The 17,705-nt window shown below is 39.2% G+C and overlaps 1 protein-coding gene across 5 annotated transcripts in view; it reads left to right on the forward strand.

Moving 5' to 3' along the window:
• The window catches only part of NDST2 (N-deacetylase and N-sulfotransferase 2), a 135,244-nt gene that overhangs the window by 15,863 nt on the left and 101,676 nt on the right, over positions 1 to 17,705 (forward strand). For all 5 annotated transcript variants that reach the window (XM_035545254.2, XM_035545245.2, XM_050712104.1 and 2 more), the window contains exon 2: positions 10,883 to 10,962. The gene's annotated coding sequence lies outside the window, so the exon portion shown is untranslated. The remainder of the gene's footprint in view (positions 1 to 10,882; positions 10,963 to 17,705) is intronic.

Consider the following 17,705-nt stretch of genomic DNA (forward strand, 5'->3'; position numbering starts at 1 on the left):
AAGAGGAGAGAAACAGGAAAACAGTACCTTATGTGCAGTGCAGGTCTTTGTCCTTTCTTAGTACTTGTGGGTGGATCCCACGCTGTTTCCTTTTTTCTTACAGGACCTGCTAAAACCTTGGTTTTCCAAGTAGGTGTCACTGCATCGTGTCACAGATTTACTGGGAGTTTGTGTGCAGTGGAAGGGGTAGCTGTAGCTGCAGTGTTTGTACCTCTGCTGCTTCAGAGGGGGAATAAAGGGTCGGGCAGGTGGGGCCATCTTCAGTTACAGCCTGTGTTGAAAAGGAGGAACTCATCAAATACCCATCATATTCAACTTCTTAGCATTAGGTAAACACTGTAAAACTCACCAAAATGCTGAGTGTTTCACTGATGTTTTGATGTATGACCAATTTGAGCATCTTCGGCTCATTCAGATTGAGTGCTTTTGGCCGTAGCCCCTGGGTAAAGTGCCAAAAGACCTTTTTTTATGTCCTGACAAAATGATGTCATTGATATTTGGTTGTTGACAGCATCGAATGACTCAAAACCATTGCATGAGCTTCTGCCATTTCAGACATAGTGGTGATCTCATTGTCAGGCCTATTGGAGATATCCTTCAGCTTAATACTTTAACAACTGTTGAATCATCCAGAATTGTTCTAATAAATGGAGAGATTACTTGACACAAGTGAAGCCCTTACTTCTAACATCAGGGAAATAATACTAGCTCTTCTTAGAGTATGTAGGTATCTGTGTTTTCTAGTTGTCAATACAATAAAAAATAAAATCAAGTAAGAGTACCTCCGAAGATGGATAGCAGAATATTTAATCTATTTCAGGGCCACCTGTAATTGCAAGAGATGACTTACTGGCTATGCAAGGCTTTTTAATTGGCGAGAGGGTCATACATTTGCTATCAAGGTTTTCAGATGTTAGAGGGGAAGTCAGCAGGCACACTGACAGGGGTTTTGGCTTTAGCTTTGTCAGTAGTTCTGTCCAGGTCAGGACAGAAAACACTCATGTCTGTGATAGGAATAAGGAAATGACTTGCTTAGCCCACACTAACAGTTTGGGGTGGATGAAGAGAGATCAGAACCTGTAAGAGGGTTTTCAGAGTATTTCTTTCTGTCAGTCAGCTAAGTAACCTGTTCCAGTATTTTTTAGGCATTTTTGTCTGTTTTTTATATATATATGTTTTATATATATGCTGCTTTCTTAATTCTGTAAAACAGCTTCTTGAAAGCATTGGCTTCTGCAAGCTTCACATCCTGCATTAAGGAATCAGATTTGATGGCAAGTTCAGATGAGCAGTACCCCAGTAAATGGCTAATTCACATAGCTGTTACAGTTGCTTCCACCACCAAGGGAGGAGTGTCTCTCTAGTAAACTACAGTTCCTGAAAAACAGTTTCTAAAAACAAGGTGTTATATTCAGATCATTACCTTGCTGATAAAATATTAGGCAGAAACATATTCTGCAGTGCAGGCAGGCTACTTAAAGTAAATGCAGGCTTTTGGTGGGGTTGAGGAATAACATGGAATTTTCTAGAGCTATCCTTGAGAACTGTGACAGAGCAGACCCAGTTATCTGCACATTGTTCAGGCAGATGGTGGCACTTTTTTAACCGGCTCTCCAGTTATGTTCTTTTTGAACAAAATCCAGTGTTATCTCATTTTGTACTAAAATTTATTTGCTGTTTTGTTTGTCCGAACCCTTTGTCCTTGTTCAGAAAGTGAAGAGAGGCTAGAGGTCTGTGCTGTGGCCTGCACTCTACCCTCACTTCACGAGTGTGCATTGTGCGAGGGCAGCTGTGCGCCGGTGCTGCTGGCCTCGTATTGGAGAGGACACGTTGGCCGTGGGTGGCTTGAGAGCTGCTTTGGCAGCCTGTTGACATTACTTTGTCACTTACAGATCGAAAGGCCTGGTGTTGCCCACACACCTTTTGTCACACCTGTGGTGCTGGGCTCGGCTGGCACAGAGCAGGCCTGACTGGGTTTCTCAGCTTGTAGCATTGATACTCCCTCATGTTGTGAGGTACAGCAGGCCTCAGCCGGGCTGCCTGCACCTTTGTTGTCCCGAGTGCTTGAGCTGGTAGGCTATGGCCCCAAATGTAGAGATAATTTCAAAATAATCATTACATCTCTATGTTCTCCCAATGATCAGGTGTCTCTAGCTTGTGCTCTGTGCATTTTGTGGTTGAGGTACCAGATACTGGCCTCTGTGACAGGTGTGGTCGGCCTGTGGTGTCACCGTTTATAAATAGCTGTAAAAAACAAAGGTGTGCTCCTAGTTGGGCTGAGCTGTATGCTGGAATTATGCCTGTGGGCCAGGACTGGTGTGGTAAGGGATGCTGGCCAGGAGCTGAGGGGCACTGGGAGTGATTTGTGATACTGGGACTGGAGTAGGAGAGGTTATCCTAGATCAGTGTTGTGTGTTGGCTTGCTGAGGAGGGAATGGAGGAGAAAGGGAAGTTAGTGAACTGTAGCTGGTGTCTTCTTTTTTTCTCATCAGCAAATTCAGTCAGTGTGTATTAATTAATGAATGAGGTAATTTTTGCTACCTCCTTGGCTTGTATTATCTCGAAGTCTCAGTGATATGGCATGAGACGTTAGATTTTTGCATATGTGCTGTTGGATGAATACAGTGCAAACTAAGGGAAGAGAAGTCTTTTCACAAACATGTCTGAATAGAATATATTTAGAAACCAAAGGCACCTTTGTGTAGCCGTTGTTACTTAAGAATGATGGTTTACTTTGTTATGTACTGGAGAAAAATAATTCTACTGAAGAGTTCCTATTTCTTTATAGAAACATAATACTCTGTCCTCTTACATATGGCCTTTGTGTACTGTGCTTCATTGCCATCTATCTATTCTCATTCCTCCATTTCCCTTCTTATTCTGTCATTTGTCCTCAAAGCTAAAAATAAAATTTATTAAATACTTATAAAACCAGGGATTCTGTTTCTGGTACTGGAGAACAAATTTGTGGTTGGAATTATTTCATCCAAGCCGAAATTTTGTCTGCTTTCGTGCAATTCCTTGTGTGCTGTAGTTGAAAGGATATTGGCTGTGCATTAGTGCATATGTGGCTGGAAAGGATATGTGGAAGTGAGAGGCAGAAGCTGATATTTTCTTTCCCTGTGTTTTTTAAGACAGAAACTAAATATAGCGAGTGTTAAACAGATGGCTATGTTGTCTTGTAATAAATATTTGAAGAAAATTAAATTATGTCCTGCCTGTTTGCTGACGACAGTTTCAGCCCCCATAGTAACAGCAGTAATAATAATAGGAGGATTTACAGTGTATTTATTTTTTAATTCTCAAAGTGAGGTACCTAGGACGGTCATGTAAGGAGATTTTTTTAATGTGGGAAAGATCAAGTGATACGCTTGAGGTCATCCAGCATGTCAGTGAGTCTCTTGAAAGAGAATGCAGATCCCCCAGACAATGTTTCCATTTTAAACCATGCTGACTTGCAAAATACTTATTTGAGCATTTCCTTCAGACCTTCATTGTTTGATTTTTTTTCTTAATTTCCACCTCATTTTTTTGTAAATGTTAACTCAGAGGTGATAATAAAAAATAGACATACATTCCTGTCCTGTGTACTTGATCAACAGGCTTGCTATGAAAGCCTACACTGAACGCCCTCCTGGAGTTTTGTTGTGAAGAAGAAAAGGTGGTGGATGCCAGAGAGATGATGAAGACTCAGCTGAAATGAGAGATTTTATTTATACAGCTGAGGTTCATCTGGTGATATTAATAGAGTACAGGCATTTCTTTTAGATAGATGGGGTGGATTTTGTATTTAGCTGAGTTCAGTGTACTACTCTTTCCAGCACGAGCCAGCAAATCCTGTTGCCGTTTAGCTGTTCACATGCATTACCTTATCTTTACTGGGAGGACTCTTCTATTTTCTTCTGTAAAGCTTTCTGATGTTGCTAGATCAAAAGCTCTATGTGAGAGATAAAGGATGAAAGTGAGGACTGTAATATATCACTCAAACGCGAGAAAATTTGACAGTGAAATGGATCCATGGCAACAGAAAAGTTAATGTGGCCCCTACCTAGTCCATCCTCTTTTCTCAGGAGTCTGCAGAGGCGGTACAAAAGGAAGTTGTGGAGTTTGTGCTCCAGTAACCTATTTCACACCAACTTTCAGTGAGGTTTCTCTGTTCTCTGGCTGGAAGTTGTTGTTTCACATGAGGTAGAGTGGAATTGGCTCATACCACATGACCATTTATGCAATGGGAGTAGTTTGCTTGCTTTATTGCATTAGAGTGTGTAATTGGGAATGTGTCTGGCTTTTTTTTTCCTTTTTTTTTTTTTTTGTTGGTAGGGAGAGAGCAAGACCTGGGATTCTTCAGTGCCTCTGTAAAAATTTGTCGTCTGTCCCAGCTTAAAGATATATTAATAGCATCCTGATCTCTTATATGCATGGTTGGTCCTGTTGCCTGGATACTAACATAAAGTGATTAGAAATCGTTAATGTAAAAGGAACAAAATGAGTCATAAAAGTACCCAGTTAGGCATGTTTTGCCCACCATGCACATCAGTACTTGGTTCTTTTGTTTGCTTGTTGCAGGTTGTGCTCTGCTGTAGTGCTGCACTAGGCTTTTTACTAAACTGCAAGAATAATGCCCATGATATTTTCTGCCAGCTTTTGGGATTCTTTTGCGGATTCTTCCCTGTTGTTTGAAATACATCCATATCCATTTTTCTCACATCATTTGTACCCTTCCCAAATACATTACCTTGTCTGTGTGTCTGATCAAAAGCTGTCTTGTCTTTTTAACTTCTTTCAATATGCAATTGTGGTTTTAGTTTCAGTGCGCTTTATTACTCTTTGTGGCAAATACATAACCACTTTGTCACATAAGGGAGTGTTAAACATCTCTACAAAAGTCCCTTGTTTTTTAACATCTCCCTGGGGTCTTGTAATGCATTTGTTAGGGCTCTGGAGAGATGTCACTTTCTAACCTCGTTTCTGGTTCAGCTATTCTCTTTTCCATCATTTCCTACAGTGTTTCTGAATTCCTTCATGAAAATATATGCTCACTTACCTCTTTTTCCATACTTTTTTCAAGCGTGGAAGAAAATACCTGACAGTTTTGGTGATGATTTTTCAGTTAATCCTCTGTTTCTTAAAGTTTATTCACATATAGAGGTGCTGTACTTTATTCCAAATGTGATTCCCCTCTCCCACCCAAGCTGTTCTAGTAGCACTCTATGATACTTTTTATTTAAGGGTGCAGTATCTAAAACAGTTTTTTTAGTTTTCCTGACTTAACCAATTGCTAGCAGTTGGACCGCAGTAACTGAGTTCTGAATTTGCTTCAGTTATAAAATAAATTGTTTGCTTAAACTGTATCTTTGTAGGCCTTTGGTATGAACTGACAAAGAAGGAAGAAGGAAAACAGTGATGCAGGTTTCCTAAATTCATGATGGTAAAGAATGAATTCATGGATTTCAGGCGTGTGAAAGTATTACTTGCTTGCTCTTGGAGAATTGTTATGTGTTGTTTAGTACCAGTATTACTGTGAACGAGTGTTAAGTGTAGACATCTTACATGAGTGTGATTTGGTGATTAGGGAAAGGAATGTAGAAGGATTGTTTTGTGGTTAATATGCTCTAGCTGGGATTAGAAAATTTGACGTAGGTTCCCCGTTCTGCTTTTCACGTTAGCTTTGGTAATTTATTTTATTGCTGCTTTGGTTCTGTTTTTGTCAACTAGGATAAGACTTTTGTTCTAATGTGTTGTCTCAGTTTCTTTATAAAGGAATGTGGGACAGGGACTGTCTTCTATTAGGTATCCAGAAGTCAGATTATATACACAGATACGGATGTGTGCCTGTGTATGTGTTTGGATAGATTTCATAATATATAGCAATCCTAATCTTGTCTGAAGCTTCTTGCTGTGTGCTATAATATAAATAGCAATGAGAATATAGCTGAAACAGAAATGATATGATGCTTTCTCAACAATCTGGTCATGAACTACAACTTCTTGTTTTAACTGTAGATGGTGTTTTTAGGTCTTGGCATAAATACCATATGATGGCTTTCCGAATGCATAGGTCAGTGCAAAAATGTATACAAGAAAAATTTATATCCATCATTTCATAACTTTATTTCTTTGATATCGTAATTCTTATTGCTATATAACCCAGTCTCCTTTGTGCCTTACTTTGCATCATAAAATGCACTAAGGAGAAATAGAGAAATGGATAGGATGAGAATGTCACATCCAGTCAGAGCAGTGATATATGTACAATACAGTGTTCTGTTTCCAGTAGTACCTGATGGTCAGTTGTTCTGGGGGAAGTGCTAAAATCTCCATTATGGACAATTATGCAATTAGGTGTGAGAGTTTCAGAAGCACTTCAGAGATTTAAGCACACACATCCTGCTGAACGGCAACGAGACTAAAAAAAAAAAAAAAAAAGGCACAACAAAACGGTGTAAATGCCTATCTCCTTTGTGTTTGAAACTAAAACAGAGGAAAACAGAAATAAATTTACTAGCTCTTAAAAAATATTGCTCTGATAATGGTTTACATAGGTATGCATGGCTGCTTCTTCTCTAATTCTGCCCTTCCATTTTAAATAACTTGACTTTTGATTTTACTGTGTTGTTATTGCTTAAAGTAAACAGCTTGTTTAGTCAAGATTTATTAGCTGCACAAATACTGAACAGAGAAGGCTAGCTAGCTAAGGTAGCAGGCTTGTAGAAAAGAAGCAGGTGGTGTAGAAGATCATACCTTCCTTGTACATGAGTCAACAATGCAAATAATGCATGTGAAGGAGCCCAGCGTTTGAGACACGTAATCTTTCTCTCTGGCATGAACTGGTAAGATGTCAGCTGGAATGCTGCAGATGGATTTGCACACCATACTTAGGAAAGATCAGGACCAACTGGAAATAGCTCATGAGAAAGCAATTGCAATGAAAAGCTGACCTACAAGAAAAGAAAGAGTCAGGATTGTTCAGGCTAGAGAAAGTAAATTAATTTAAAACTTTAAAGCGTGCTGCAAAGAGAAGAAGAACGGTTTTTCCTCTGTGTTCACACAGAGTAAGACCAGATGTAAAGGGCTTAAATTGCAAATTTAGAGTAGACTTTAGGAAAAGCTTTCCAGCAGTGCAAATAGTTAAGAAGTAGACTGAATTGACTAGGGACCTCCTGAAGTTCTGCCTTGAAAGATTTTAGCAGAGATAAAAGGCAAATGTGTCAGGAATGCTTTAGTTATCACTGATCCTACCAGAAAGAATTCCTTCCAAGCCTGTTCTGTGTGATTTTAAGGGTACCAAAATTATTTCTGTAGGGTTCCTTCGATATTAAGCATGTTCTTTGCCATGATCATTTTCTTGAGGATTTCTCTCTCTGCTAAATACAGTTTCAGCCATGGTGGACTGAAACATATTGAAGATGGAAGTATGTTAAGAAAGTGTATGTTAAAGAATGCTACTATAAATAATGTAAATATATTTTCTAAATGCCTTGTTTACTTTTTATTTTTATTTTTACCATACTGACCAAATGACTGACATGTGACATGAATTCTTTCAGGCTTACTACAGGTAATTCAGAGCTCATAATCAAAAGCCCTCTCTTTTTTTTTTTTCTTATTTCCTTCTCATGTGCTTCGTTGCTCTGGGTGCAAAGCGCCCAAAGGCTCTCTCTGTGTTAGAATTGTCTGTGCATTTTATCATCCTTACTGAAAGTTGTATTCAGTTGAAATTTTGTGTTTGCTTCCTCTTGCAAATATTTAATAACAAACCAAAAGAAAATAGATGCTAATCTTTGAGAGCTCCCCAAATACCCTTCTTCCACGCTCAGAACTGATTGGTAATTCCCGTTTTGTTTCTTTTTGCGTTTCCCACTTGTGACAGTACTTTGTTCTCCTTGCCTGCACAGTGACTTGAGTGGCCCTTTGTAAAGGACTTCACAAAATCTTTTGAGAAAGTTCCAATAAACAATGTGTTCTTGTATTCCTTTGCTCCACAGTTTTTTTTCCTAATCCTTGAAAGAATCTCCTTAACAGATCTACCTTGTGTTAAATTCATCTTGTCCCTGCATCCATGTTAAAATCTTCAGTGTTCACGTGCTGCAAATGATTCTTCTTCCCTTTGTTCTTGAAAAGTCTTGGGGTTTTTGCAGAATTTCCAATTTACAGTCTTTCAGTTTTATGTTCTTGTACCGAGGTGTTGCTGACAAATGGAAATGCAAGGTCGATATACAGTGGACGTTTTTCATTGGCATAGATTCATACACAGTCCCACTTTTCTCCTGCCCCTGTACAACTGCGTGCATAGTGAGTGCCATTAGAAGCGTGCAGATTCACAATGAATTGAATCTAAAAATGAAAAGTAGCTCCGTCATCACAGCGCATAGCATCACAGGGCAGTGGTGGCTGCACAAAAGCGGTGTGCATCTGGTTAATGTGTGGGAAAGGAAGGGGAAGGAAGATAAATGCCTTGTTTTGACAGCGCTGTTGGCTTGACTGTGTATCGTACATAGCTTAAGATATGTCGGATTGTCTGGTTTGGTCTTGTCTTATTAAATCAGATAAGTTAAGCTGAGAGTAGGAAATTCTCAACAGGGAATCACAGAAATGTAAACACATTACCAGCAGCACTGAAAATGATGGTTAGCCACATGGAGACCCTGTCTTATTGTATCTTACTGAGAAATGTATGTTTTAGAACGTTATTTCAGGCTATTTTTTTTTCTAACTTCTGATGCTGAGTTGGAAGTGAATCAAATATAGGTGAAGAAAGGACGCAACAAACAAGAACTAGAGATGTTAAAAATAGGGAAGGAGTATAAAAATTAGATATTTTCGATTTGTAGGGAGCTAATGGAGAGAATGCAGTCAAAAATGTTAACCTGAAGTCTGTTTTGGGGGAGACTGAAGCTAGAAAAGCACTAGTGTGCTTTGGGGTGGGCGGCTGTGCAGCAGATAAGTCAGTTTGCAGATGCATTGTGACAGCAAGTATCAAATTAATATGATTTCGGGTTATACAAATTAAAGAGGAGTTCCCTTCTTTAACAAGTTTGAGAATTAATTTGCCAAGACTGCAGGCCCAAAAATCTTGTTTCTAGACAGATGTAAACCAATTGAAGAGAGCTGAGGGAAAAATGACAAATGACTGCAGACTGAGGGACTGATGAGCAAATATGCTTTCCTTGCCTATGTGATAACCAGAAGTGCGGTTATGAGAAGTGATAACAGTCTACGAATATTTGAGAGGCACATACTTGAAAGATGAATACTTATTAATTTAATAAGGTAAGAAGGGATATAACTAGAAACAAGGGACTGAGATTATAAAATATATTAAAGTATGGCATAGTCTCCCCAAAGGAAAGGGTGGAAGAACATATATAATATACTCTGGTAGAAAGATTCAAAAAATAATCTAACATCAAAGAGTCAGCTTTCAGATGAAAATAGATTGGATAATTTAGTAAGGCTCTTTCACCCATTTAGTTTCTGTTTGCTTTTGAGGTATTAAGGAAAGTTCGCAGCATTTCTTAAGTCTTTATTTTTGCATCCCTAATGCTTCCTGCTGATTCCTATCTACGTTATTGCATACCAATGCTAGATGCTGCCTTTCTTTAGAAAATATGTTTAAAAAAGGAGCATTAGAGCAAACAGTGTAAAAAGATAAAAGGGGAGGAGAAAGGTGAATAAGCTTTGTGAGTGACTTTCAATAGCATTATGTTGCTGCATACTGCCTAAAAGCTGTGGTTGGAAATGAATGGGAGCTAACTAGTATTCAGATATGGAGGTCTGGTTGCGCTGTTTTGTTTCTGATTTCATCTAGGTAAATGGTGGGGATGGAGCTCCCAGAGTGTGAGTAACTACTTGTGTTACATTCGGCCAGCCTGCAAGGGAAGGAATGGTAAGATCAGGAGTAAACTTTTTTAGCAGCAGAGAATTTTTCCGTGATGAACCAAACTGTGTCTTAAATTGCAGCCAGAAAGTCAGTTTGACTGCATCTGAGAGAATGGAGGGCTGCCCTAAGCTTCTTGTTTGGCTTGTGCCAAATTGGCCATGAAACTGAAAACCTTGTGCTGTGCCAGTTGCTTCTTTTTTGGATGGGCTGTCAGGTGCCTGGAAGGCTCTGGTGTGGCGAAGGGAGATGATGAGGAGTTACCCCATGAAGCAGCAGCCCACGTTGCTGGCTCGTGAGAGGAAATACGTGGCTGTGCTTGGCATTTGCTGGCTGACTCCTGTTGGCTGGAAGGCAGCCCTGGAATTAATGTGAGGAGATTATGTAAAGAATTTGGGAAGTGTACCAGTTTGGGGGGTTTTCCTTTATAAAGCGTAGAAATGGAACCTTAGTTTTCAAACAGCGCTAAGACAAAGCTAATTTATGATGCTACATTGCATTTCGGTACATGGTCTCTACACGGATCTGTACAAGGATTTAAGCTGCTGTCTGAGCTCCAATATACAGAAGGCTTAATCTAAGGGGGTGTTTTATCTCTTCCATTATGAGGAAGAGTCTTCATGTGAAATTTAAAGCCAGGTTCTGAGTGCCATGATGCGTACCATCATGGAAGTTTTAACTCTGACTAGGGAACTGTCAACTCTTAAACAAGCCAGGAGGTTGTTACCGTATTCCTTCCCTTCCTGCTTTACATTTTACATAATTCAGGATCACTTTCCATGACTAAGAAATACAGTCGTTACTTCTACTTGCTGGGTTTTAAGGAGGCACAATAATGTGCACAACCATCTCATTGAATAGTACAAGTTTAGAACAAAATATGATGATTTGTTCAATGCGTGTGTAATGATCTTTATGCTCACATAAAGTAATCTTTGATCTTTCTTTTCCATCTATCTCCAATCCAGACTCATTTTGCTTTTTTTTTTTTTTTTTTTTCCCCAGCTGGAGGGTGCAGTTGTGAGCCAGGCATTGTTGGCTTTTGCTCTGTGTGCTGGCTTCTGAACAAAGGTGCTGCTGAAAGGGTGAGTATTTAACTTCCATCCTCTTTGATGTAGATTTATGTTCCTAGGAACTGATAAATTTAAACTCACCAAACCTGTCACCTTGAAGTGTATCTAGGTTTGCAGTGGAAAGAATCTAATCTACCAGCTCATAAAGGTTTGAGCATCAGCCATCAAAGCACTGTCAAATTCTGGTTTAGTGTAAATTGTGTGGCATTCTGGAGCACCACAGACCAGAGAAGCTGAAAGGTGAGCATCTCTTGCCTCTGAATTCACAGATCTGCATTTAGAGCAACATGAATCTCAAAGACCATGAAAATAAACAGTAATGCAAATATGATTCCTACTGAGTGACCAGTATGGAAAAGGATGGCTATGAGGGGTGCTTGACTACCCATTTGATACATAGTTCTATGAATTCTACATCAAATCTGACATCTAACACATCGGTTGTCTTCTGAAACTGACTGAGGTACCCAAGCATTACTTGAAAGAAAATGAAAAAGAAAACAGGCTTTTACCAACTAGAAAAGGCTACTTATGAGATGGGGGATAAGTTTAATGCTGTTGCACAGCCAAGACAGAGAAGGGGCTGTTAGTAATTGAGCAGGAATTTCTAGAAATATTTCCCTTGAGTCAGTGAAATACTGAGTGTGCCAGACATGGGAAGGTGCAGCGTGGGGGTGAGGATGTCGTTTTACAAGTGTTTTCAATTGGCAGTGAATAGATTAAAACAACAGAGGATTAGCACAGAAAGGAACTTTTGAAAACATCTCAGAGCTTTATGGTTGTGAAATAGTGTTTTGTAGATTTTATAGATTAATATCTACACACAAACAAAACTGTGTATATAGAATGGTATTAGTACCTTAAGGAAGGGTAGATGAAAGTAAATATGTGATGCCATAAAGTCTGTATTGGTCTGTTTTTCATATGACTGCATTAACCGTCAGAAATGGGGATGCATAATGTTTGAAGTTCATTCTTCAAGAGCATCCATAAAACTTTATGCTGTTAGGTATTATGTGTGTATTGGTCTTCTGCAGACAATTTTCTTTATTCGTGGTCTTTATTTAAAAACATGGGTGTTATCTGCTTGTACCCATAAAAATGCCCTGCACTGGAGTCATTAGCTTAATATTTTAGGATCTGAAGAGAGTAATGGGTAAAACATTCTAGAAACTTCCAACTAGTAGCCTAAAGAGGCTTTTTATACACAATAAAGTATATAAAGTAAATATCTTAATTTTATGAAGAAAAATATCTGACAATGTTCAAGATTAAAAGCAAATATTTTATATTCCATTAGAAAGCTGGACTCTCGGACTTGAAACTTGCATTTCTAGTTCTTGAACATACTGAGGTAGATTGAAATTTGGTCTGTTACTGATATTGTTTCCTGTAGTAAAGCTTTTAATAGAGATGTTTAAAGTCTAGAAGGTATTATACTTTTTCTTTTTTTCTTTTTTCTTTTACTTTGCTCATTTCAAAAAAGCCTAGTAAGTTTCAGGGCATACCTTTGAAATCTTGAAAGGCAAGGGAAGATTCTCATCCTGTTTTTGTGCATAGATAAATATGCCAGGTGGAGCAAAGTGTTGTTCTGTGATTTCTTTACTCTACATCATCTATCAGAAAAGCCTTCCTGACTAAGGGGACTTAGAGTCTCTTAACAGAAGGACGCTAAAATAAGTAGTGTACTGCATAAAACTCACAGCTAGTTCTGTGTGTCAGAAGGCTGTCCCTGGCTGACATTTGGCACAACAATATGGATTGGAGTTGCCAGTTGTGGTCAGCATGTTTCTTCTGTCAGGAAGCGGTGAAGAGCAATCATGAGGAATATCACATGCAGAAGGACTTGCATGCAAGCAAGATATGAACTTAATAGCAAGAGATGGCAGGTAGATGTGAGGATCTGGCCTAGAAGGAGTTGTAGTTATGAGGTTGTAATTTTATTAAATAATCATAAGGAGTAATTCTCTGTACCTGGGGGGTTGTTGAGAATAGTCATTTCCAGCAAGGTCTAGTTCAGCAATTCCCATGGTACTTTTGAGGCTAAGTATCTTTGGTGTTTTTATGTTTAGCAGCTAAATCACGCAAGACTCAATGGTATGACTGAGTTGGAGGTTACATGTTTTTTCTCTAAAGCTTGCTGTTGCATACAAGGCCCTAAAACCAATCAAAGCTTATATGTTGAAAAGTGTTAGGGCACTTATTAAGGATACTTCTGTTTTTGTTGTTGTCCTCTCAAAAGGAATGGATTTCTAAGGAAAGGAAAGGAACACACACAAAAAATCAATCAGAAAAAAAACCAACACCCAGCTTCTTTAACTTTATTTCTAAATGCACTTTTTTAAAAGACAGAGTTTTGGTGATCTCAATCAAGGTGCTTTTTTCCTCTTGTCATTTCTCTCATCCTGTTGAATGAGTTACTGTATGCCTTCCATGATATTTGTGTAATTGGCTAAGCTGTGGAGATGCAGTAAGTTTGCATGGCTAACGAGAGCAGTATACAATGCAAAAGTGGGATCTGTTCATCGAGCAGCCTATTTAGTGAAACCTGTTTCAGATCTGCGGCGCATTTTTGAGTGTGAGGATAGGCAGGAAGTAAAATGAGAGTCTGAGGCCTTTCAGGAACAGGCATAGTGCAGGCTTTCCTTAATCCTGATGAGGCCAGAGGTATAGAATATTTCTTCACTTGGAAGAAAATGTTGGATTCAGCAATGTAGTTTTAGGCATTGAAAGGAGCTGATGGTTCATCCCTGATGTTCCAGGGTATCTGTTTCTTTGTGCTCTGATTTATGATGGAGGAAGGCTTGAACACTGCCTTTGATGCATGTGGAAAGTGTAGAGGGATCTTTGGACTCCGTACGTTAACGCATTACCTGCTGCTTTTTGTTTTGTGTACCCAGAGAACTGATGGTTGGAGGTGGCTGTAAGAACACGTACTGCAGGACTCAGCCTCCTTTTCAGATCATCACCCAAACCAGAAGCTCAGGCTTTCTGAACCAGAAGTTCAGACCTCTGTTTTAGAAATAAGGAGTTTGAACATGAAGTGCTTTTCTGAGGAGCTGTAGGCACACAGGGCTGAATTATCAGTAACTGCCTGAAGCAGGCTCTTTCTGTTGAGGGATTCTTTTAAGTAGACTGATCTCTCCCTCTCCAGTAAGTAGCAGCATCGTTGCGATTCCTTTCAGATTTGCTGGCTTTTGTGGACTAGAGTACATGGGGTGGATATTGCACTGAATTTGGTGTGTCTCCAAAGCTGGCAGGATTGTTCCCAGCTGTCAGTGACTCACAGTAGCCGAGTTGCCTTCTCAGAGTTCAAGTTAATGGAATTTGCTGTTCAGTTCCCCTTGAATTGGCTGGCAGAGATGGAATTTCCCGTGAACTAGGAAAGGCAGGAGAAATTCTTCAAAGTACAAGCTTTGAATTTGTGTTGCATCTGAAAAATTGCTGAGAAGTGCAGTCCTTCCTCATCTGGATGAGAGTAGCTCCTTGCCAACAATCTTGCTTTCAGGCGTTTCATTTTGTTCTGTCTAAATTCCTACACTGTGCTTTTTGCTGAACATACCCAGTTTCCAGAAGCGTGTTAAAAATGTGATAAATGTGTATTACGTGATTGTTGTCCTATTTCTTCTCCATGTGGATGGCAAACTTTATCTGGATTTAGAGGTTGTATTCTGTCAGCAGGGTAACTACTTAGTTTGCTATGTCAAAGAAAAGGGGTACAAATAGCACCAAGGGAATTCATTTGTGGAATTAATGTATTATTTACTAAGCAATAAATGAAGTTCAGCTTTTTTGCTACTTGTTCATTTTTACCAAGCAGGTTATCTGTACCTTTCATGTTAATACGAAGGGTTATCTGAATACAAGGGATATCTGAAGTAGCTGGGGAATACCATGAAGAATGGGGACCTGGGTTCGCATGTCGATTTTGACTGTTCTGGTAGCGTGTGATTCCTCCAGGGAGCCTGCTGGGCTCTGGTATAGCTGCATTCAGTTGTAAGCAGTGTTCAGTGTGGCCTCTTGAACAGTGAAGAATCAGTAGGATGGTTTGGATTTCATTTAGTTTCTTTAAAGTAAGCTGTTATGTGACTGAAAACCACTCATTTGCCAAAAGAAATAAATCTTCTGAAGCTTATTTGCCTTGTTGGTGCTCTGTTTTAGAGTATCAGAACATTTGGAGCAAGTTCAGACTATTGCTGGTAATGAGTCAGTATCTGACTAGCCCACATTTGTGGCTTGGTTATACTGCATGCAGGGCCTTGTTTCCTCCTTTTTGTCTGTGGTTTGTACCTGCGAACCTTGGGAATGTGTATGAAAAGTATTTTCCAGTTTGCAATGCCATGTGAAAATGTGAAAAACATAGAAAATAGAGTGTTTTCTACCCAATGTTTCAGCTTTTCCATTTTCATCAATCTGTTAGGGTGAAAGTCCAAGACAGAGTACGAAGATGACATTTAGTTCACTAATCAAATAATCAGAGAGGGAAGAGGTAACGAACACAAATTTAGGAAGGCTAAGGAAAGCTAAGGAAGAATAGTCTGAGAAGATTAAATGCGTATCTGCTTCAGAGTGTACGTACATTTTTCCATTAGACAGCACTACATCACTGCAAAGACTAGCGATGGCCCTTTGCTTCTTTTTGGTTCTATATTTGCTTCCTTCATATGCCCTTTTGTAAGCAAGACCTGCAAAATTTTCTGTCTTCAACTGAACCACACTAGTACTGGTTTGCCATGTTGATAATTGCTCGTGAAACTGCTCCGTTCTCTGGTATCAGTCTCTTATCCCAGGTATGCTTGGTTTCTTCAGCTTTTAATGCCCGTTGGTCAACTCGTACAGCCAAGACGGGGATTTCAGATATGTTTGGCTACATATCCAAATATTGCTTTAGATGATTAACTGTGGCTATGCTTCTAGTCACACTAAGAAAGCAACATTTCTGACTACTTACGTACGTGATGCATCAGGTTTCGGGACTTTATCAAGGGACTTCATTTTCCCTGCCCTAAGTATTTCTGCTGAGATGGGAAGCTGATAAGTTAACCTTGGCCCCAGCTGACTAGGTCTTCCCTTCATAAATTGGATAAGTTTTAGTATTCCGTTTTTTCTAAGATCTTTCCTGTTAAGAGGATCTTTGAAAGTTATATCCAAGTAATGAGACTGAAAGTAACCAATCTTGGGGCTATAGGGGATGACATTTATTGTGACATAATGACCCTTTTGGGGTCCTTTTCTCCATCAATACAAAGTACCCATCTCAGCGTCTGGTAAATCAGCTTTCATTTTTTGATATATCTGCCACCACAAGACAATGTTTTCCCTTGAAACAGCCATTCTACCTTGCACTTTGTTTTCTGAAGGCTTGTGGAGGGTGCGGGAACTTCTGTGCATTGACTGCTGAAGACCTCTTTGCCCAGGTGCATTGGGAAAGGTGAAATTAAAATTTTAAAGATAGGAAGTCAATATGTAGTAAACTAAGGTATCTTAAATCATGCTCTCGGCTTCTCATTCAGAGATAATTTAACCTGGTTTTGCTGTTCTTTAAGCTTCCTTTTCAAATGCTCTGTATTAATCCCCCAAATGAAAGCTCCCTCTGTGTACATGAAGGAGTTTTGCTAACGATCTCCCCTATTGATCTCAGTGGTATGATTGATCCAGCAGTAGTCATACAGTAAATGCAAAAGCTTGTAGTGTTTACCACTTAGATTTTCTCAGCTCGATGTTGTGGCACTGACTTTGATATTGTTCAGAGTCCTAAGAGCAGTTTTTACTAGAGGTCACACTGTAGTTAACATCAAACTGATTAGAGTAGCCTATTATAATTGGTCTGAGAGTTGTACTATAGTCCCTCGAAATACACAACAGATGATAATACTGAAAATACTGCGTTGATACCATACTGTTACCTGCACTTCAAACTGCAGTTCTGTAGTCTCTTTAAAGGCAGTGAAAAGGCTACAAGAGGGACAGAGGGGTACCCACCCAAACAGCAAGTAGCATGGTAACATAAGTAGCACAAGCAGTACGGTGACATACAAACACAATTCTAAGTTTAAAAGTTTGAAACTTTTTTGAGTATGTGACAAAGGTGAAATAATATATTTTGGAATTAGCGAATGCTTCAGCACAGGTAGTTTAAAACCTCCTTTTTTACATTTCTTCATCCACACAAGAACAAAGTTATTCAGAAGAGCTGAACAGAAGCAAACCTAAACTGCAGACAGGAGGTGCTTTTTGTTATGCCTTGATTTGTCTGGGGAATTCATGGCCATGCTTGTTCTTAATTTTGAGGTGTAGATAGCAATCAGTGGGACTGGGCATGCATGACTAATGGAAAGGAAAGGGAAAAAAAAAAAAAGGAAAAACAAGCACTAGATGGAAGAGGATAAGAGCTCATACAGTACAATGTGTCCATCAGTTTCTAAATACTGATTATGTCCATGAATATTTTAATTTAGGATTTCTTGAAACTTTTCAAATAGAAAGGAGTGGCTTGCTCTCAAACTGTCCAATATTTGAGCAAGATAAACTCCTGCTCTGACTTATTATCTTCTGTACTACCATAAAGTCTCCTGATATTCTGAGCTAATGCAATCATTAACTACCAGGGAAACAATGCATTGAAATTCACCCTCTGTTTCTAGAAGATGCTTTTGGGTGGAGGGGGAGCCCCCACAGAAGACTCTGGTTAATTCAGTATACCTTGTTCTCTGTTCGTTGTTTCCTCTCAGTCCTGTAATTTATAACTTTTGTTC

The sequence above is a fragment of the Cygnus atratus genome, chromosome 7 (genome assembly GCF_013377495.2).
Source record: "Cygnus atratus isolate AKBS03 ecotype Queensland, Australia chromosome 7, CAtr_DNAZoo_HiC_assembly, whole genome shotgun sequence".
Lineage (NCBI taxonomy): Eukaryota > Metazoa > Chordata > Aves > Anseriformes > Anatidae > Cygnus > Cygnus atratus.